The following is a 23,778-nucleotide window of genomic DNA, read 5'->3' on the forward strand; positions in this document are numbered from 1 at the left end:
CTCATTTGTCCTTTTCTTCTCCGCTTCGCCGCTCCGCTCAGCCATCCGGTACTTGGCCGGCGTGGAGGGGCGCAGGAGTGCCATAGCGCGGTGCCGGATCTAGGCGAGCTTATTGAGGAGCGCGGTGGCCATAGTGGAGAGCTGGTCGAACTCGCGGTTGGCGGCGGCAATCCGGTACTTGGCCGGCGCGGAGCCCGTGAGCGTGGCATCGCACCTGATCCCGGCCTGACCCGTGAACGGCAGCAGCGCGCGCCGCCGCGTAGCCGCGCATGAGGCGCAGCGCGAGCACGGACGTCGCGCCGTACAGGATGCTGCACGCCTCCAGCGCGTCCCGCGCGACCGGGTCCCCGCCCTCGCCGTTGCGTCGCGCCATCCCCGCCGCGGCGTCATGCGCCGAGGCCCTGCTCGCGGCCGCCAGGTCCGTCGCCATCAGAAGGTGGCCATGCTGGTCCACGGAGGCGGCGCCCGGCACGGACCCCAGTCACGACGCACAGAAGGCCACATTCACGAAGTCGCGGATCGCGTCGCATGAGCCGGGCAAGTACCGGATGACTGAGCGGAGCGGCGAAACGGAGAAGAGAAGGGCAAATGAGTCTGTGCGCCCTCTCTGACCCAATTAAATTGGTTTTTCTTTTTATTAAATAGCCAAAAGGCATTTCAACGTATGTGTCTTGGTTGATAATGGCACTTGAACAAAACCTACAAATTTAATGGCAATCCAGCGAAGTCCAGTTTTCATAATGACAAAATTCCAAATTTCTCGTCCTACGCCTGGCTGACGAGCACGTGATTGCCGAAGACGACGTTGCGACAGCCTTCAATACTTGCGGACGCACCCAAGTCAGGCGCGGTACCGTACGCCACCTGCTGCTCGGCTCGTGGTCATACGTATTGGTTTCCTGCCACAATCAATGGCGACATGGGGAGCCTGTAATAGCAGCGTCCAGAGGTCAACGATGCGTAAAATTTGGTGAGTCCGTTGGTCTACCCCACACTCCAATCAGCCGCTATTTTAAAAGTATTTTACAAAACTCTATATTTAGCTAAGATTTTATATAAGCTCTTGGAGATGCTCTAAGCCTTAGAGAACCCATGGAGACTTGTATCAGTCGAGGTCCAGTCTAGGGCACACATGGGCCATCGCCTGACCTATTAGGTCGATGCCCCCTATTGCAAACATGCGCAATCTCTCGTCACTATTATATCTCGTCCCCTGTTGTTCTCAACCCGAGAAGCCTTGAAATTTTTGGCGGCCAATATTTTCTAACAAAGGGTTTTTTCCTTCATTGAAACCCTATCATCCTCCCTTCTTCTCCACTAAACCTTCAACCTCACCTCTAGACCCAAAAAACACTACATGCATCAAGGGCAACGACTCTAACCAGCCCACCCAATATCACTAGGTCTTTCTCCTTGCTAGAGCCATCATTAACAAAACAAAAGGGATCACCCCACTGGATGTCACACCTCTGGCATTCGCCCTGCTACAGAGGAACTCAAGAGGGAGAAACCTGGAATCGCCCGATGCCAGTGGCCATCAGCTAGTGGTAGTGAAAAGCCCCCTCGACACCTGTTCGGCTAGCTAGTCCCCCTTACAAAGGGATTTTCTAGGTGTTGAGCACCATTTGTGACACTTAGGGATGGCCAGGTTGTCCGCCCATGTGGCCCCAATGGTCCGTGCCCTGGATGGTCTGTGGGTATAGCTCGGATGGTCCCCAAACAGATTAACATATATATATATATATATATATATATATATATATATATATATATATATATATATATATATATATATATATATATATATATATATATATATATATATATATATATATATATATATATAGAGAGAGAGAGAGAGAGGCTATTGGAAGCCCTGGGCTTACATAGGGTACAGGAAGCCTCAGTCACCCCCTGCACCACCGAACCAGCCTAGCCACTAGTCCACTCTCGCTGCGTCCCGTTTCTTATGTGCGCGCATTTTTTTCCATTTGCATGAGCGAGAAATTAGAAAGCTTATCTGTTAACTGTTGCATGCATGGATGGAAACAAAAAAAATCTGATTTGAATGATTTATTCCTTTCATAAATATAGGATCTCTATAGCAGCCATGCAGATAGCCTCGTTAGAAACATTTTATGATATATATATATGCTACATGGTGTAGGTATTTATGCAATACGGTACGGTGCGCAAAAAATCAGTTTTCTGCTGCATGTGCACAAATTTAGGATGCCAAGAATGTGCGTTGAGAGGAAAAGGATTGACATGCATGGAAACAAAAAAATCTGATTTAAATGCTTTATTTCCTCCGTAAATATAAGATCCTCCAATAGCAATGCAGTTAGACTCGTTGGAACCAGTTTATGACATATACTAGTACTAAGTATGCTACTCGGTGTAGATATTTATGCATTGTGCTACACCGCGTAAAAAATTGTTTCCTACTACATGCACACAAATTTAGGATGACAAGAATGTGCATTGAAAGAAAATGGATTGGCATGCATGGAAACAAAAAATCTGATTTAAATGCTTTATTTCGTCCATAAAAGTAGGATCTCTACAACAACCATGTAGCTCGGATTGTTGGAATCAATTTACGACATATACTGATACTAATTATGTTACACGACACATATATTTATGCAATGTGGCACATCGTCTAGAAAATCAGTTTCCTACTGCGTGCGTACAAATTTTGGATGGCAAGAATGTGCGTTGAAAGGAAGTGGATAGGCATACATGGAAACAAAAAATCTGATTAAAATGCTTAACTTGCTCCATAAATATAGGATCTCTTCAACAACCATACATCTAAGCTTGTTAGTGAAAGGGAAATAGGGTTATCCTATTCCCACAATTAATTTTGCTGGTTGAATGTCCAACACAAATATATGGACTAACTAGTTTGCTCTAGAATACATGTTCTACATGTACATAAAGGTTCAACACAGACCAATAAATATTCAAGTTAGGGATCCAATTTGAAGGAGCAAAAGAAACTTGAGTGTGCTGAGGAACGACGCACCGAACTATCCGGTGCACCAAGACCGTACAGCTCAAATCAGCCACTCTCGGGTTTCCGCAGACGCGCTCCTCTATAATTCACCGGACTATCTGGTGAGTCAGCGGCCAACGACTATCTGCGCGCAACGGTTGACTGCAAAAGTACCTGACGCGTGAACAGTGCAGCGGCAGAGTCAGAGCGCAGAGTCAGAGGCGCACCGGACAGTGTCCAGTGTGGCACCGGACTGTCCGGTGCCACAAAAAGACAACGACGCCAACGATCGACTGCTCCAGAACCCTAACGGGTGGGTGACGTGGCGGCGCACCGAACAGTGAATAGCACCTGTCCGGTGCGCCCATCGACAGCAGCCTTCCCCAACGGCCATTTGGTGGTTGAGGGCTATAAATACCCCCCCAACCACCACAACTCCAAGTATCCAAGTTTTTTGAAGTTCTCATTTAATACAAGAGCTAGTGCATTCAATCCTAGACATAATTCAAAAGATCAAAGTCTCTCCAAGTCCCAAATTCATTCCAACCACCTAGTGACTTGAGAGAGAGTGTGTTCGTGTTCATTTGCGCTCTTGTTGCTTGGATCGCTTTCTTCCTTCCTCATTCTTGTTTCAAAGTGACTTGTAATCAAAGCAAGAGACACCTAAGTGTGTGGTGGTCCTTACGGGGTCTAAGTGACCCGTTTGATTACGGAGAAAGCTCACTCGGTCTAAGTGACCGTTTGAGAGACGGAAAGGGTTGAAAGAGACCCGGTCTTTGTGACCACCTCAACGGGGATTAGGTTCTTTGGAACCGAACCTCGGTAAAACAAATCACCGTGTTCATTCGCTTGATTTCCATTTGATTTGTTTTCCCCTCTCTCCCGGACTCGATTTAAGTTCTAACGCTAACCTTGGCTTGTAGTGTGTGTTTAAAGTTGTAAATTTCAGATTACGCCTATTCACCCCCCCTCTAGGCGACTTTCAATTGGTATTAGAGCCCGGTGCTTCATTAGAGTCTAACAACTCGAAGTGATGTCGGGAGATCACGCCAAAAGGGAGATCAAAACCGGCGACAAGCCCACAAGCCTTGGGAAGGCTCCATCAAGGGAGTCCGGCAATAAAGCCAAGGAGGGATCCCCTCCCTCCATCAAGTCGCATCAGTGTGGCAACAAGAAAAAGAAGATGAAGAAGGTGGTCTACTACGAGACTGACTCATCGTCGCCCTCCACATCAAGCTCTGAGGCATCCGTCGCTTCTAAGCGCCATGAGCGCAAGAAGTATAGTAAGATGCCCCTTCGCTATCCCCGTATTTCTAAGCGCGCTCCTTTACTTTCTGTTCCCTTAGGCAAACCACCATATTTTGATGGTGAGGATTATTGTATGTGGAGTGATAAAATGAGGCATCACCTAACCTCACTCCACGCAAGCATTTGGGACATTGTTGAGTTTGGAGCACATGTACCTAAGGTGGGGGACGAAGGCTACGACTCGGATGAGGTCGCCCAAATTAGGCACTTTAACTCCCAAGCCACAACTATACTCCTCGCCTCCTTGTGTCTAGAGGAGTATAATAAGGTGCAAGGGTTAAAGAGTGCCAAAGAGATTTGGGATGTTCTCAAGACGGCGCACGAAGGGGACGAGGTGACCAAGATCACCAAGCGCGAAACGATCGAGGGAGAACTCGATCGATTCGTCCACAACAAGGGAGAGGAGCCACAAGCAATGTACAACCGGCTCAAGACCTTGGTGAACCAAGTGCGCAACATCGGGAGCACAAAATGGGATGAGCATGAAATGGTCAAGGTTATTCTACGATCCCTTGTATTTCGTAATCCCACTCAAGTTCAATTAATACGTGGGGATCCTAGATATAGGCTAATGTCTCCCGAGGAGGTAATTGGCAAGTTTGTGAGCTTTGAACTTATGATCAAAGACTCCAAACATATTGTCAACTTGGAGCAAGGCGCCACCTCAACACCCGAGGTGCAACCCGTCGCATTCAAGGCGACGGAAGAAGAGAAAAGGGAGTCTACACCAAGTAGGCTTCCAATCGACGCATCCAAGCTCGACAACGAGGAAATGGCGCTCATCATCAAGAGTTTTCGCCAAATCCTCAAACAACGGAGGGGGAAAGACTACAAGCCCCGCTCCAAGAGGGTGTGCTACAAATGTGGTAAGCCCAACCATTTTATTGCTAAATGTCCAAATTCAAGTGATAGTGATAGGGGCGACGATAAGAAGGGAAAGAAGAAGGAAAAGAAGAGGTATTACAAGAAGGGTGGCGATGCCGACGTGTGTCGGGAATGGGACTCCGACGAGAGCTCCACCGACTCCTCCTCTGACGAGGATGCCGCCAACATCACCGTCAACAAGGGACTCCTCTTCCCCAACGTCGGCCACAAGTGTTTCATGGCTAAGGACGGCAAAAAGAAGAAGGTACAATCTAGAACCACCCCCAAGTATACTACATCTAGTGATGAGAGTAGTTCTAGTGATAGTGAAGATGATTTAATGTCCATTTTTGCCAACCTTAACATGGAACAAAAAAAATTAAATGAACTAATTGAGACCATTAATGAGAGGGATGATCTGTTGTAAAGCCAAGAGGACTTCCTTATTAAATAAAACAAGAAACATGTTAAAGTAAAGAATGCTTATGCTTAGGAAGTAGAAAAGTGTGAAAACTTTACTAAGGAGCTTAGCATTTGCAATGATTCAATTATCAGTCTTAGAAATGAAAATGCTAGTCTAAATGCTAAGATTGATAAATTAAATGTTTGCAATGATACAATTTCTAGTCTTAGAACTGAAAATGATAATTTGATTTCTAAGATTAAAGAATTGAGTGTTTGCAATGATTCTATTTCCTGTCTTAGAAATGAGAATGCCATTTTACATGCTAAGATAGAAAAAATAAATGCTTGCAAACCCTCTACATCTATTGTCGAGCATGTTTCCATTTGCACTAGATGTAGAGATATTAATGTTGAGGCTATTGATGATCACCTTGCCATAATTAAACAACAAAATGATCACATAGCTAAATTAACTGCTAAAATTAATGAGCATGAACTTGAAAATGAAAAGTTTAAATTTGCTAGAAGCATGCTCTATAATGGGAGACACCCTGGTATTAAGAATGGCATTGGTTTTCAACAGGGAAGCAATGTCAAGCTTAATGCCCCTAAAAGATTGTCTAATTTTGTTAAGCGCAAAGCTCCCATGGTTCAGGATAATGAGGGCTATATTTTATATCCTGCTAATTATCCTGAGCACAAGATTAGGAGAATTCATGCTAGGAAACCTCATAATGTTTCTCACCATGCTTTTATGTATAAAAGTGAGGCATCTAGCTCTAGGCATTCTACTGGTGTTAAAATGCCTAAAAAAACTCCTGCTGCATTAAATGAGCCTAACATTTCATTTAAGACTTTTGATGCATCATATATGCTTACTAACAAATCAGGCAAAGTAGTTGCCAAATATGTTGGGGTGAAAGTCGCCTAGAGGGGGTGAATAGGCAAATCTGAAATTTATAAACTTTAAGCACAACTACAAGCCGGGGTTAGCGTTAGAAATATAACCGAGTCCGAAGGAGAGGGCGAACACAAATCAACCAAAGAAATAGAGCGGATGACACGGTGATTTGTTTTACCGAGGTTCGGTTCTTGCAAACCTACTCCCCGTTGAGGTGGTCACAAAGACCGGGTCTCTTTCAACCCTTTATCTCTCTCAAACAGTCACCTAGACCGAGTGAGCTTTTCTCCTTAATCAAATGGGTCACTTAGACCCCGCATAGACCACCACACAATTGGTGTCTCTTGTTTTGATTACAAGTTGCTTGAGAACAAGCATGGGAAGAAGAAAAACGATCCAAGCGACAAGAACTCAAATGAACACGAAAATCTCTCTCTCACAAGTCACTAAGTGTTTGGAGTGGTTTTGGACTTTGGAGAGGATTTTGATCTCTTGTTTGTGTCTTGGAGTGAAGCCTAGAGCTCTTGTATTGAATGCACTAGCTGAAAACTTGGATGCCTTGAATGGTGTGGTTGGAGGGTATTTATAGCCCCAACCACCAAAACAGTCGTTGGGGAGGGTTGCTGTCGATGGGCGCACCGGACACTGTCCGGTGCGTCAGCCACGTCACCCAACTGTTAGGGTTCTGATGGTTTTGACCGTTGGAGCTCTGACATCTTGGGGCACCGGACAGTCCGGTGCCGCACCGGACAGTCACTGTTCACTGTCCGGTGCGTCTTCTGGCGCTGCTCTGACTCTGCGCGAACTGTCCGCGCACTGTTCACGTTGCAGACGACCGTTGGAGTCGACTGTTGCGCTTCTTAGTCGTTGCTCCGCTGGCCCACCGGACACTCCGGTGAATTATAGCGGAGCGGCTGTCCAGAAACCCGAAGGTGAAGAGTTGGAGTCGATCGACCCTGGTGCACCGGACACTGTCCGGTGCGCCAGACCAGGGTTCTCTTTGGTTTCTTTTGCTCCTTTCTTTTGAACCCTAACTTTAATCTTTTTATTGGTTTGTGCTGAACCTTTGGCACCTGTAGAACATATAATCTAGAGCAAACTAGTTAGTCCAATTATTTGTGTTGGGCATTTCAACCACCAAAATCATTTAGGAAAAGGTTTGAACCTATTTCCCTTTCAATCTCCCCCTTTTTGGTGATTGATGCCAACACAAACCAAAGCAAATATATAAGTGCAGAATTGAACTAGTTTGCATAAGGTAAGTGCAAAGGTTGCTTGGAGTTAAACCAATTTATACTTTAATTAGATATGCATGGATTGCTTTCTTCCTTTTAACATTTTGGACCACGCTTGCACCACTTGTTTTGTTTTTGCAAAATCTTTTGGAAAATCTTTTCAAAGTACTTTTGCAAATAGTCAAAGGTGTATGAATAAGATTGCAAGAAGCATTTTCTAGATTTAAAATTTTCTCCCCCGATTTCAAATGCTTTTCCTTTGACTTAAACAAAACTCCCCCTGAATGAAATTCTCCTCTTAGTGCTTAAGAGGGTTTTACCAATTGAAAGAAGATTTTATACCAATTTGAAAAATGCTAACCACTTGAAAAATCCTCCTTTAAATATTTCATCATAAGATACCAATTGAAAACTTCATTTTAAACTTTGAAATTGGTGGTGGTGCGGTCCTTTTGCTTTGGGCTATATTCTCTCCCCCTTTGGCATTAATCGCCAAAAACGGAGTCGTTTGAGAGACCTTTTTACTTTCTCCCCAATGGTACAAGTAAATATGAGTGAAGATTATACCAAAGTGGAGAGCGGTGCTGAGTGACGGCGAAGGGTAAATAATACTGATAGAGTGGAGTGGAAGCCTTGTCTGCGCCGAAGACTCCATTTCCCTTTCAATCTACGACTTAGCATAGGAATACACTTGAAAATACATTTGTCGTAGTGAAAGGGAAATAGGCTTACACCTTTTCCTAATTGATTTTGGTGGATGAATTGCCCAACACAAATAATTGGACTAACTAGTTTACTCTAGATTATAAGTTTTACAGGTGCCAAAGGTTCACAACAAACTAATAAAAAGACCAAGAAAGGGTTCAAATAAAAAGAGCAAAAGACAACCGAAGTGTGCCCTGGTCTGGCGCACCGGACTGTCCAGTGTGCCACCGGACAGTGTCCGGTGCACCATGGAATTCCAGTCTGAACTTGCCACCTTCGGGAGTTCTGGGAGCCGCTCCGCTATAATTCATCGGACTGTCCGGTGTAGCACCGGACTGTCCGGTGAGTCAGCAGAGCAATGGCTACTTCGCGCCAACGGTCGTCTGCAGAGAGCAGTTAATGCGCTACAGTGCACGCAGAAGTCAGAGCAGAGCCAGAAGGCGCACCAGACAGGGAACAGTGATTGTCCGGTGCTCCACCGGACTGTCCGGTGGCCCATATGTCAGAAGCTCCAACGGTCAGAACCCAACGGCCGGGTGACGTGGCTAGCGCACCGGACAGTGTCCGGTGGCGCACCGGACTGTCCGGTGCGCCATGCGACAGCAGCCTCCACCAACGGCTCCTTTGGTGGTTGGGGCTATAAATACCCCTAACCACCCACCATTCATGGCATCCAAGTTTTCAGCCTTCACACCTCATACAAGAGCTATAGCATTCAATACAAGGCACAAACAAGAGATCAAATCCTCTCCCAAGTCCAAAGACAATTCCAATCAAATAGTGACTAGTGAGAGAGAGATACTTGTGTTCATTTGAGCTCTTGCGCTTGGATTGCTTTTCTTCTTCCTTCTTTCTTGTGTTCAACTCAATTGTAACCAAGGCAAGAGACATCAATTGTGTGGTGGTCCTTGTGGGGACTTAGTGTCCCGTTTGATTGAGAAGAGAAGCGCACTCGGTCTAAGTGACCGTTTGAGAGAGGGAAAGGGTTGAAAGAGACCCGGTCTTTGTGACCACCTCAACGGGGAGTAGGTTTGCAAGAACCGAACCTCGGTAAAACAAATCACCGTGTCATCCTCCTTATTTGCTTGTGATTTGTTTTCGCCCTCTCTTTCGGACTCGTTATATTTCTAACGCTAACCCCAGCTTGTAGTTGTGCTTAAAGTTTGTAAATTTCAGATTCGCCCTATTCACCCCCCCCCTCTAGGCGACTTTCACGTAGTCATAAAAGAGATGTGATCAAAGGTATATGAATGAGCTATGTGTGCAAAGTATCAATCAAAGTTCCGAGAATCAAGAATGTTTAGCTCATTCCTAAGTTTGGTAAAGGTTTTCTCATCTAGTGGTTTGGTAAAGATATCGACTAATTGTTCTTTGGTGCTAACATAAGCAATCTCGATATCCCCCTTTGTTGGTGATCCCTCAAAAAGTGATACCGAATGTCTATGTGCTTAGTGCGGATGTGTTCAATGGGATTATCCGCCATACGGATTGCACTCTCATTGTCACATAGGAGAGGAACTTTGCTCAATTTGTAGCCATAGTCCCTAAGGGTTTGCCTCATCCAAAGTAATTGCGCGCAACAATGGCCTGCGGCAATTTACTCGGCTTCGGCGGTAGAAAGAGCTACTGGATTTTGTTTCTTTGAAGCCCAAGACACGAGGGATCTTCCCAAGAACTGACAAGTCCCTGATGTGCTCTTTCTATCAATTTTACACCCTGCCCAATCAGCATCTGAATAACCTATTAAATCAAAGGTGGATCCCTTGGGGTACCAAAGACCAAACTTAGGAGTATGAACTAAATATCTCAAGATTATTTTCACGACCCTAAGGTGAACTTCCTTAGGATGGGCTTGGAATCTTGCACACATGCATACGGAAAGCATAATATCCTGTCGAGATGCACATAAATAGAGTAAAGATCCTATCATCGACCGGTATACCTTTTGATCTATGGATTTACCTCTCGTGTCGAGGTCGAGATGCCCATTTGTTACCATGGGTGTCTTCATGGGCTTGGCATCCTTCATCCCAAACTTGGTAAGTATATCTTGAATGTACTTGGTTTGGCTGATGAAGGTGCCCTCTTGGAGTTGCTTCACTTGAAATCCTAGGAAATACTTCAACTCCCCCATTATTGACATCTCATATTTTTGAATCATTATCCTACTAAACTCTTCACAAGTAGATTTGTTAGTATACCCAAATATGATATCATCAACATAAATTTGGCATACAAACAAATCATTTGCAATGGTTTTAGTAAAGAGTGTAAGATCGGCTTTACCGACTTTGAAGCCATTAGTGATAAGGAAATATCTTAGGCATTCATACCATGCTCTTGGGGCTTGCTTGAGCCCATAAAGCGCCTTTGAGATTTTATACACATGGTTAGGGTACTCACTATCTTCAAAGTCGGGAGGTTGCTCAACATAGACCTCTTCCTTGATTGGTCCATTGAGGAAGGCACTTTTCACGTCCATTTGGTAAAGCTTAAAGCCATGGTAAGTAGCATAGGCAAGTAATATACAAATTGATTCAAGCCTAGCTACGGGTGCATAGGTTTCACCGAAATCCAAACCTTCGACTTGTGAATATCCCTTGGCCACAAGTCGGGCTTTGTTCCTTGTCATCACACCGTGCTCATCTTGCTTGTTGCGAAAAACTCACTTGGTTCCTACAACATTTTGGTTAGGACGTGGAACTAAATGCCATACCTCATTCCTTGTGAAGTTGTTGAGTTCTTCTTGCATTGCCAACACACAATCCGAATATTTTTATGCATCTTCCACCTTGTATGGTTCAATAGAAGACACAAAAGAGTAATGTTCACAAAAATGAGTGGCACGAGATCGAGTTGTTACCCCCTTATGAATATCGCCGAGGATAGAGTTCATGGGGTGATCTCTTTGAATCGCTTGGTGGACTCTTGGGTGTGGCGGTCTTTGACCCTGTTCTTCTTGATCATCTTCCTTGTCTTTGTCATGGTCATCTCCCCCTTGATCAATGCCCTCCTCTTGAGGTGGCTCACCTTCTTGATCATCTTCTTCATTGTCTTGATCATGATCCTCATCTTGAGTTGGTGGAGATGCTTGATTTGAAGATGATGGTTGATCTTGTACTTGTGGAGGCTCTTCGGATTCCTTTGGACACACATCCCCAATGGACATGTTCCTTAGCGCGACGCATGGAGCCTCTTCATCATCTAGCTCATCAAGATCAACTTGCTCTACTTGAGAGCCGTTAGTCTCATCAAACACAATGTCACAAGAAACTTCAACTAATCAAGTGGATTTGTTGAAGACTCTATATGCCCTTGTGTTTGAGTCATAACCAAGTAAAAAACCTTCTACAGCCTTAGGAGCAAATTTAGATTTTCTACCTCTTTTAACAAGAATAAAACATTTGCTACCAAAGACTCTAAAATATAAAACATTGGGCTTTTTACTGGTTAGGAGTTCATATGATGTCTTCTTGAGGATTCGGTGAAGGTAGAGCCGGTTGATGGAGTAGCAAGCAGCGTTGATTGCTTCCACCCAAAACCGGTCCGAAGTCTTGTACTCATCAAGCATGGTCGTTGCCATGTCAAGTAGAGTTCTATTCTTCCTCTCTACTACACCATTTTGTTGAGGTGTGTAGGGAGAAGAGAACTCATGCTTGATGCCCTCGTCCTCAAGAAAGCCTTCTATTTGTGAGTTCTTGAACTCCGTCCCGTTATCGCTTCTTATCTTCTTGATTCTCAATCCGAACTCATTTTGAGCCCGTCTCAAGAATCCCTTTAAGGTCTCTTGGGTTTGTGATTTTTCCTGCAAAAAGAACATCCAAGTGAAGCGAGAATAATCATCCACAATTATAAGACAATACTTACTCTCGCCAATGCTTATGTAAGCTATCGGGCCGAATAGATCCATGTGGAGTAGCTCAAGCGGCCTGTCGGTCGTCATGATGTTCTTGTGTGGGTGGTGGGCACCAACTTGCTTCCCTATTTGACATGCGCTACAAACCCTGTCTTTCTCAAAATGAATATTGGTTAGTCCCAAAATGTGTTCTCCCTTTAGAAGCTTGTGAAGATTCTTCATCCCAACATGGGCTAGTCGGTGATGCCAGAGCCAACCCGTATTAGTCTTAGCAATTAAGCAAGTATCAAGTTCAGCTCTATTAAAATCAACTAAGTATAGCTGACCCTCTAATACCCCCTTAAATGCTACTGAATCATCACTTCTTCTAAAGACAGTAACACCTATAATTGTAAAAAGACAGTTGTAACCCATTTTGCATAATTGAGAAACTGAAAGCAAGTTATAGTCTAAAGAATCTACAAGAAAACATTGGAAATGGAGTGGTCAGGAGATATAGCAATTTTACCAAGTCCTTTGGCCAAACCTTGATTTCCATCCCCGAATGTGATAGCTCTTTGGGGATCTTCGTTTTTCTCGTAGGAGGAGAACATCCTTTTCTCCCCTGTCATGTGGTTTGTGCACCCGCTATCAATGATCCAACTTGAGCCCTCGGATGCATAAACCTACAAAACAAGTTTAGGCCTTGTTCTTAGGTACCCAAACGGTCTTGGGTCCTTTCACATTAGAAACAAGCACCTTGGGTACACAAACATAAGTTTTGGAGCCCTTGTGTTTGTCCCCAACATATTTGGCAACTACTTTGCCTGATTTGCTAGTAAGCACAAAGATGCATCAAAAGTCTTAAATGAAACATTGGGTTCATTTGATGCAATAGGAGATTTCTTTTTAGGCAATTTAACATGGGTTGATTGCCTAGAGCTAGAAACCTCATTTTTATACATAAAAGCATGGTGTGAAATATTATGAGGTTTCCTAGCATGAATTCTTCTAATCTTGTGCTCGGGATAACCAACAGGATATAAAATATAGCCCTCGTTATCCTGAGCCATGGGAGCCTTACCCTTAACAAAATTAGACAATTTTTTGGGGGCATTAAGCTTGACATTGTCTCTCTGTTGGAAGCCAATGCCATCCTTAATGCCAGGGTGTCTCCCATTATAAAGCATGCTACGAGCAAATTTAAACTTTTCATTTTCTAATTCATGCTCGGCAATTTTAGCATCTAGTTTAGCTATATGATCATTTTGTTGTTTAATCATAGCAATGTGATCATGGATAGCATCAACATTAATGTCTCTACATCTAGTACAAATAGTAACATGATCAACACTAGATGTAGAGGGTTTGCAAGCATTTAAATCATCAATCTTAGCATGCAACATTGCATTTTCATTTCTAAGATTGGAAATAGAAACATTGCAAACATTTAAATCTTTAGCCTTAGAAATTAATTTATCATTCTCAATCTTAAGGCAAGAAAGTGATTCATTCAACTTGTCAATCTTAGCAATCAAACTAGCATTATCATTTTTAAGGTTGACAAGAGAATCATCACAAACATTTAATTTCTCAACCTTAGCAATTAATTTGGCATTTTCAATTCTAAGGTTAGAGATGGTGTCATGGCAAATGCTAAGCTCACTAGTTAATTTTTCACACTTCTCTAATTCCTGAGCATAAGCATTTTTTTACTTTAACATGCTTTTTGTTTTCCTTAATAAGGAAGTCCTCTTGGCTATCCAAGAGTTCATCCTTCCCATTAATAGCACCTATCAATTCATTTAATTTTTCCTTTTGTTGCATGTTTAGATTGGCAAAAAGAGCAAGCAAATTATCTTCATCATCGCTAGAGCTATCCTCATCACTAGATGTTGCATATTTAGTGGAGGCTCTAGATTTAACCTTCTTCTTTTTGTCGTCCTTTGCCATGAGGCACTTGTGGTCGACGTTGGGGAAGAGGAGGCCTTTGTTGACGGCGATATTGGCGGCGTCCTCGTCGGAGGAGGAGTCGGTGGTGCTTTCGTCGGAATCCCATTCCCGACACACGTGGGCATCGCCGCCATTCTTCTTGTAGTACTTCTTCTTTTCCTTCCTCTTTCCCTTCTTGTTGTCGCCCCTTTCACTATCACTTGATAATGGACATTTAGCAATGAAATGACCGGGCTTACCACACTTGTAGCAAACTTTCTTGGAGCGAGTCTTGTAATCCTTCCCCCTCCTTTGCTTGAGGATTTGGCGGAAGCTCTTGATGACGAGCGCCATTTCCTTGTTGTCGAGCTTGGAGGCGTCGATGGGGAGCCTACTTGACGTAGACTCTTCTTTCTTCTCCTCCATCGCTTTGAACGCGACGGGTTGCACCTCGGGTGTGGAGGTGGCGCCTAGCTCGATGATTTGTTTGGAGCCTTTGATCATAAATTCAAAGCTCACAAACTTTCCTATAACCTCCTCGGGAGACATTAGCTTGTATCTAGGATCACCACAAATTAATTGAACTTGTGTAGGATTAAGAAAAACAAGTGATCTTAGAATAACCTTAATCATTTCATGGTCATCCCATTTTGTGCTCCGGAGGTTGCGCACTTGATTCACCAAGGTCTTGAGCCGATTTTACATGGCTTGTGGCTCCTCCCCTTGGTTGAGGACGAACCGACCGAGCTCCCCCTCGATCGTCTCCGGCTTGGTGATCTTTGTCACCTCATCCCCTTCGTGCGCGGTCTTGAGCACGTCCTAGATCTCTTTGGCACTCTTCAACCTTTGCAACTTATTATACTCCTCTCGACTTAGAGAGGCGAGGAGTATAGTAGTGGCTTGGGAGTTGAAGTGCCGGATTTGGGCAACTTCGTTCGAATCATATCCTTTATCCCCTACGGATGGTACCTGTGCTCCAAACTCAATAACGTCCCAAATGCTAGAGTGGAGTGAGGTTAGATGATGCCTCATTTTATCACTCCACATACAATAATCTTCACCGTCAAAAACCGGTGGTTTGCCTAATGGGACGGAAAGTAAAGGAGTGTGTTTGGAAATGTGAGGATAGCGTAAGGGGATCTTACTAAACTTCTTGTGCTCATGGCGCTTAGAAGTGACGGACGGAGTGTCGGAGCCGGAGGTGGATGGCGACGAGGAATCGGTCTCGTAGTAGACCACCTTCTTCATCTTCTTTTTCTTGTCGCCACTCCGATGCGACTTGGTATGTGAAAGGGCTCCCTTCATTTTGTTGCCGAACTCCCCTGATGGAGCCTTCACGTGGCTTGTAGACTTGTCACCGCCGGTCACGATCTCCTTCTTTGCGTGTTCTCCCGACATCACTTCGAGTGGTTAAACTCTAATGAAGTACCGGGCACCGATACTAATTGAAAGTCGCCTAGAGGGGGGTGAATAGGCAAATCTGAAATTTATAAATTTAAGCACAACTACAAGCCGGGGTTAGCGTTAGAAATATAACCGAGTCCGAAGGAGAGGGCAAAAACAAATCAACCACAGAAATAGAGCGGATGACACGGTGATTTGTTTTACCGAGGTTCAGTTCTTGCAAACCTACTCCCTGTTGAGGTGTTCACAAAGACCGGGTCTCTTTCAACCCTTTCCCTCTCTCAAACGGACACCTAGACCGAGTGAGCTTTTCTCCTTAATCAAATGGGTCACTTAGACCCCGCAAGGACCACCACACAATTGGTGTCTCTTGCTTTGATTACAAGTTGCTTGAGAACAAGAATGGGAAGAAGAAAAGCGATCCAAGCGACAAGAACTCAAATGAACACGAAAATCTCTCTCTCACAAGTCACTAAGTGTTTGGAGTGGTTTTGGACTTTGGAGAGGATTTTGATCTCTTGTTTGTGTCTTGGAGTGAAGCCTAGAGCTCCTGTATTGAATGCACTAGCTGAAAACTTGGATGCCTTGAATGGTGGTGGTTGGGGGGGTATTTATAGCCCCAACCACCAAAACAGCCGTTGGGGAGGGCTGCTGTCGATGGGCGCACCAGACAGTCTGGTGCGCCACCGGACACTGTCCGGTGCGCCAGCCATGTCACCCAACCGTTAGGGTTCTGACGGTTTTGACCGTTGGAGCACTAACATCTTAGGGCACCGGACAGCCCGGTGCCGCACCGGACAGTCACTGTTCACTGTCCGGTGCGCCTTCTGGCGCTGCTCTGACTCTGCGCGAACTGTCTGCGCACTGTTCACGTTGCAGGCGACCGTTGGAGTCGACCGTTGCGCTTCTTAGCCGTTGCTCTACTGGCACACCGGACAGTCCGGTGAATTATAGCGGAGCGGCTGTCTAGAAACCCGAAGGTGAAGAGTTGGAGTCGATCGACCCTGGGGCACCGGACAGTCCGGTGCGCTAGACCAGGGTTCTCTTCGGTTTCTTTTTCTCCTTTCTTTTGAACCCTAACTTTAATCTTTTTATTGGTTTGTGTTGAACCTTTGGCACCTGTAGAACATATAATCTAGAGCGAACTAGTTAGTCCAATTATTTGTGTTGGGCATTTCAACCACCAAAATCATTTAGGAAAAGGTTTGACCCTATTTCCCTTTTAGGGGGCAAACACAAGGGTTCAAAGACTTGTGTTTGGGTACCCATGGTGCTTGTTTCTAACGTGAAATGACCCAAGACTGTTTGGGTACCTAAGAACAAGGTGTAAATTTGTTTTGTAGGTTTATGCATCTGATGGTTCTAGTTGGATAATCGATAGCGGGTGCACAAACCACATGACAGGGGAGAAGAGGATGTTCTCCTCCTATGAGAAAAACGAAGATCCCCAACGAGCTATCACATTCGGAGATGGAAATCAAGGTTTGGTCAAAGGTTTGGGTAAAATTGCTATATCCCCTGACCATTCTATTTCCAATGTTTTTCTTGTAGATTCTTTAGATTACAATTTGCTTTCCGTTTCTCAATTATGCAAAATGGGCTACAACTGTCTATTTACAGATGTAGGTGTTCCTATCTTTAGAAGAAGTGACGATTCAATAGCATTTAAAGGAGTGTTAGAGGGTCAGCTATATTTAGTTGATTTTAATGAAAACACAGGTGAACTCAACACTTGTCTAATTGCTAAGACTAATATGGGTTGGCTCTGGCATCGCCGACTAGCCCATGTTGGAATGAAGAATCTTCACAAGCTTATAAAGGGAGAACACATTTTGGGACTAACGAATGTTCATTTTGAGAAAGACAGGGTTTGTAGCGCATGCCAAGCAGGAAAGCAAGTTGGCGCCCATCATCCACACAAGAACATCATGACGACTGATAGGCCACTCGAGCTACTTCAATAGATTTATTCGGCCCGATAGCTTACATAAGCAATGGCGGGAGTAAGTACTGTCTAGTTATTATGGATTATTATTCTCGCTTCACTTGGGTGTTCTTTTTGCAGGAAAAATCACAGACCCAAGATACCTTAAAAGGATTTTTGAGATGGGCTCAAAATGAGTTTGGATTAAGGATCAAAAAGATAAGAAGCGATAATGGGACGAAGTTCAAGAATTCTCAAATTGAAGGTTTTCTTGAGGACGAGGGCATCAAGCATGAGTTCTCTTCTCCCTACACACCTCAACAAAATGGTGTAGTGGAGAGGAAGAATATAAATCTACTAGACATGGCAAGGACCATGCTTGATGAGTACAAGACACCGGACCGGTTTTGGGCTGAGGCCATTAACACCGCCTGCTACTCCATCAACAGACTATATCTTCACCGAATCCTCAAGAAGACATCATACGAACTCCTTACCGGTAAAAAGCCCAATGTTTCATATTTTAGTCTTTGGGAGTAAATGTTTTATTCTTATTAAAAGAGGTAGAAAATCTAAATTTTCTCCTAAGGTTGTAGAAGTCTTCAACAAATCCACTGGATTAGTTGAGGTTTCTTGTGACATTGTGTTTGATGAGACTAATGGCTCCCAAGTGGAGCAGGATGATCTTGATGAATTAGATGATGAAGAGGCTCCATGTGTCACGCTAAGGAACATGTCCATTGGTGATGTGTGTCCTAAGGAATCCGAAGAGCCTCCACAAGCACAAGATCAACCGTCATCTTCCAACCAAGCATCTCCACCTACCCAAGATGAGGAACAGGCTCAAGATGATGAGGTTGAAAATCAAGAAGATGAGCCACCTCAAGAGGAGGACAATGATCAAGGGGGAGATGAAGTTGATAAAGACAAGGAAGATGATCAAGAAAATCAGGGTCAAAGACCGCCACACCCAAGAGTCCACCAAGCAATTCAATGAGATCACCCTATCAACTCCATCCTTGGTGACATTCATAAGGGGGTAACCACTAGATCTCGAGTTGCTCATTTCTGTGAACATTACTCTTTTGTGTCCTCTATTGAGCCATACAGGGTGGAGGATGCACTAAGAGATCCAGATTGGGTGCTGGCAATGCAAGAGTAACTCAACAACTTCACGAGGAATGAGGTATGGCATTTAGTTCCACGTCCTAACCAAAATGTTGTAGGTACCAAATGGGTATTGCGCAACAAGCAAGATGAGCATGGTGTGGTGACAAGAAACAAAGTCCGACTTGTGGCCAAAGGTTATTAACAAGTCAAAGGTTTGGACTTTGATGAAACTTATGCACCCGTAGCTAAGCTTGAGTCGATTCGTATATTACTTGTCTATGCTACTTACCATGGCTTTAAGCTTTACCAAATGGACGTGAAAAGTGCCTTCCTCAATGGACCAATCAAGGAAGAGGTCTATGTTGAGCAACCTCCCGGCTTTGAAGATAGTGAGTATCCTAACCATGTTTACAAACTCTCAAAGGCGCTTTATGGGCTCAAGCAAGCCCCAAGAGCTTGGTATAAATGCCTATGAGATTTTCTTATCACTAATGGCTTCAAAGTCAGAAAAGTCGATCCCACTCTCTTCACTAAAATTGTTGCAAAAGATTTGTTTGTATGCCAAGTTTATGTTGATGATATTATATTTGGGTCTACTAACAAATCAACTTGTGAAGAGTTTAGTAGGATCATGATACAGAAATTCGAGATGTCTATGATGGGGAAGTTGAAATTTTACCTTGGATTTCAAATCAATCAACTCCAAGAGGGCACCTTCATCAGCCAAACAAAGTACATTCAAGACATTCTTAAGAAGTTTGGAATGAGGGATGGCAAACCCATCAAGACACCCATGGGAACCAATGGGCATCTCGACCTCAACACGAGAGGTAAATCCGTAGATCAAAAGGTATATAGGTCGATGATAGGATCTTTACTCTATTTATGTGCATCTCGACCGGATATTATGCTTTCTGTATGCATGTGTGCAAGGTTCCAGACCGATCCTAAGGAAGTTCACCTTAGGGCCATGAAGAGAATCATGAGGTATTTAGTTTACACTCCTAAGTTTGGGCTTTGGTACCCCAAGGGATCCACTTTTGATTTAATAGGATATTCCGATGCCGATTGGGCAGGATGTAAAATTGATAGGAAGAGCACATCAGGGACTTGTCAGTTTCTGGGGAGATCCCTAGTGTCATGGGCTTCAAAGAAACAAAACTCAGTAGCTCTTTCCACCGCCGAAGCCGAGTATATTGACGCAGGTCATTGTTGTGCGCAATTACTTTGGATGAGGCAAACCCTAAGGGACTATGGCTACAAATTGAGCAAAGTCCCTCTCCTATGTGACAATGAGAGTGCCATCGCATGGCGAATAATCCCGTTGAACACAACCGCACTAAGCACATAGACATTCGGTATCACTTTTTGAGGGATCACCAATAAAGGGGGATATCAAAATAGCTTATGTAAACACCAAGAATCAGTTAGCTGATATCTTTACCAAGCCATTAGATGAGAAAACCTTTAGCAAACTTAGAAATGAGGTAAATATTCTTGATTCTCGAAATTTTGATTGAAACATTGCACACATAGCTCATTTATATGCCTTTGGTCATATCTTTTTCCTTTGGTACAAATGCATATTTCTTATTACTTATGTACCAAGGCTACGACTAATGTGCTTTCAAGTGTATTTCTATACTAAGTCGTAGATTGAAAGAGAAATGGAGTATGTGACGAAAACAAGGCTCCACTCCACTCTAACGGTACCATTTATTCTTCGTCGCTACTCTGCTCATTCCAAATTGGTATAATCCTTCACTCTTATTTACTTGTACCAATGGGGAGAAAATATTGGAGGGCTCTCAACGTCTCCGTTTTTGGCAATTAATGCCAAAGGGGGAGAAAATATTAAGACCAAAGCAAAAGGACCAAACCACCCATTTCAAAATTTTCAAAATGAAGCTTTAATTGATATTTTTCATTGGTATCTACGTCATGACAATATATCAATTGATATCCTTATCTTGAGAAAGCAAAATCTCAATTGGTATTGTTTTAAACTTCAATTGGTATCCTATAATGACGATCTCTTAAATTGGTATATATAAAGGTAGATTTTCAAAATTGTTATCTATTTTAAAACCCTCTTGAAAGCTAAGAGGAGAATTTCATTCAGGGGGAGATTTGCTTAGTCAAAGGAAAAGCATTTGAAACAGGGGGAGAAATTTCAAATCTTGAAAATGCTTTCTGCAATCTTATTCATACACCTTTGACTATTTGCAAAAAGACTTTGAAAAGATTTTTCCAAAAGAATTTGCAAAAACAAAACAAGTGGTGCAAATGTGGTCCGAAATGTTAAATAAAAGAAAGCAATCCATTCATATCTAGTAAGATTATCAATTGGTTTAATTCTAAGTAACCTTTGCACTTTCCTTATGCAAACTAGTTCATTTCTGCACTTTATATATTTGCTTTGGTTTGTGTTGGCATCAATCACCAAAAAGGGGGAGATTGAAAGGGAAATAGGGTTAACCTTTTCCCACAATTAATTTTGGTGGTTGAATGCCCAACACAAATATATGGACTAACTAGTTTGCTCTAGAATACATGTTCTACAAGTGCATAAAGGTTCAACACAGACCAATAAATATTCAAGTTAGGGTTCCAATTTGAAGGAGCAAAAGAAACTTGAGTGTGCTGAGGAACGGCACACCGGACTGTCCGGTGTGCCACCGGACAGTGTCCGGTGCACCAGGACCGTACAGCTCAAACTAGCGACTCTCGGGTTTCCACAGGCACGCTCCGCTATAATTCACCGGATTGTCCGGTGTGCCACCGGATTGTCCGGTGTGCCACCGGATTGTCCGGTGAGTCAGCGGGCAACGGCTATCTGCGCGCAACGATCGACTGCAAAAGTACCTGACGCGTGAACAGTGCAGCGGCAGAGTCAGAGCGCAGAGTCAGAGGCGCACTGGACAGTGTCCGGTGTGGCACCGGACTGTCCGGTGCCACAAAAAGACAACGGCGACAACGGTCGACTGCTCCAGAACCCTAATGGTTGGGTGACGTGGCGGCGCACCGGACAGTGAACACTACCTGTCCGGTGGCGCACCGGACTGTCCGGTGCGCCCATCGACAGCATCCTTCCCCAACGGCCATTTGGTGGTTGAGGGCTATAAATACCCCCCAACCACCACAACTCCAAGTATCCAAGTTTTTTGAAGTTCTCATCCAATACAAGAGCTAGTGCATTCAATCCTAGACACAATTCAAAAGATCAAAGCCTCTCCAAGTCCCAAATTCATTCCAACCACCAAGTGACTTGAGAGAGTGTGTTCGTGTTCATTTGCGCTCTTGTTGCTTGGATCGCTTTCTTCCTTCCTCGTTCTTGTTTCAAAGTGACTTGTAATCAAAGCAAGAGACACCTAAGTGTGTGGTGGTCCTTGCGAGGTCTAAGTGACCCGTTTGATTAAGGAGAAAGCTCACTCGGTCTAAGTGATCGTTTGAGAGAGGGAAAGGGTTGAAAGAGACCCGGTCTTTGTGACCACCTCAACGGGGATTAGGTTCTTTGGAACCAAACCTCGGTAAAACAAATCACTATGTTCATTCGCTTGATTTCCATTTGATTTGTTTTCCCCTCTCTCCCAGACTCGATTTAAGTTCTCTAACCTCGGCTTGTAGTGTGTGTTTAAAGTTGTAAATTTCAGATTACGCCTATTCACCCCCCCTCCCCCCCTCTAGGCGACTTTCAGTTAGAATCAGTTTATGAAATATACTGAGACTAATTAAAGTACACACTGAAGGTATTTATGCACTGCGATACACTGTGTACAAAATATATTTCATGTTGCATGCGCACAAAATCAGGATGACAAGAATGTTAGTTGAAAGGAAATGGATTGGCATGCATGGAAACTTCGTCCACAAATATAGGATCTCTCCAACAGCTATACAGTTAGGCTCGTTAGAACTAGTTTATAATATATACTGATACTAATTATGCTACATGTTGAAGTTATTTATGCATCGCGGTACACTACGTAAAAACAACAAATGAATATATAAAATGTAAATAGAAATATCATAAACATACAAAAGATGGAAGGAGAGCCATGAACTGACAATGTACCATAAAAACCTATTGACGTTGGCATAAATTTGTATATAAAAGCACATAAAAACAGGATCGTCGATCCACCATCGCTCGCGCCTAGGGAAGGCTGCGCGTCGGCGGCGGTCGTGGGACGCCAACGGAGCCACTCCGGGGCACATGCCTTCGAGGAGCCGACGTTGCGCGCGCGCATCTCAGATTTGCCGCTGCTTGCGCACCTCCTAGATCCTCGATCCTGTGGAGCAACGTCGTCGGTCATCGCTCGGTCCTAGGGAAGCGCCACCGTCGTTCGATCCTGGGGGAGCGTCATCGTCACCGTCGCTCGGTCCTAGGGGAGGTCGCCGTCGCTCGATCCTTCGGGTCGCCGTCGCTCGATCCTGGGGGGCGCCGCTGTCAATCGCCCTCCTCGGGACGCCGCTGGCCCCCCGAGATCGTCATCGCTCGCATTCCCAAGGAAACCGCCGCCACCGCTCGCTCGGCCTAGGGAATCGCTGCCCCCGCTAAAACCTAATTCCTGGCGGCCTAGGGTTGTTTTTATAGCCAACCGAACCTGGTGGGACTAAACCGGATGACACCGTTGAGCCAGGGATCCAAATAATATATATATATATATATTGTATATTACGAGCTCTGGGCTTCAAATAACTAGAGAAAGCACAGGTCAGACGGTGCAATCCGGTCGAGCCGGACCAGGTTCGGGCTGCTATAAAAACACCCCCACGCCGCTAGGGATTAGGTTTTAGTGGCGGCGGTGGCGGTTCCCTTGGGCGTGCGAGCGGTGGCGATCCTGGGGGCCAACGATGGTGCCGCCTCGAGGCGGGCGACCGACGGAGGCGCTCCACCAGGAACGAGCAACGACGACGCTCCTGAGGCGGGCGAGCAAGCGGTGACAGTGCTCCCGAAGCGGACGGGCGGCGTCGACGCACCCTAGGCCCGGTGGCAACGGCGGTTGTGCGAGGCGCGGTAGGCGTCGGCAGCGGCGACGGTGACCACGAGTGACGCGGGTCGCTCCGGCGGTCGCGCGAGGCGCGATCGTCTCTCGCAATGGCAGCCACGCGAGGCGTGGGTGGCTCTGGCTTTTCCGAAGACGACCAACT

General features: G+C 44.6%; 1 pseudogene; it reads right to left on the reverse strand.

Annotated features, from left to right (window-relative positions):
* Positions 1-99: 99 nt before the first annotated feature.
* Positions 100-22,940, reverse strand: LOC103644660 (uncharacterized; annotated as a pseudogene).
* Between the last annotated feature and the right edge of the window lie 838 nt (positions 22,941-23,778).

This window comes from Zea mays, chromosome 1 (assembly GCF_902167145.1).
Source record: "Zea mays cultivar B73 chromosome 1, Zm-B73-REFERENCE-NAM-5.0, whole genome shotgun sequence".
NCBI classification, from domain to species: Eukaryota; Viridiplantae; Streptophyta; class Magnoliopsida; order Poales; family Poaceae; genus Zea; species Zea mays.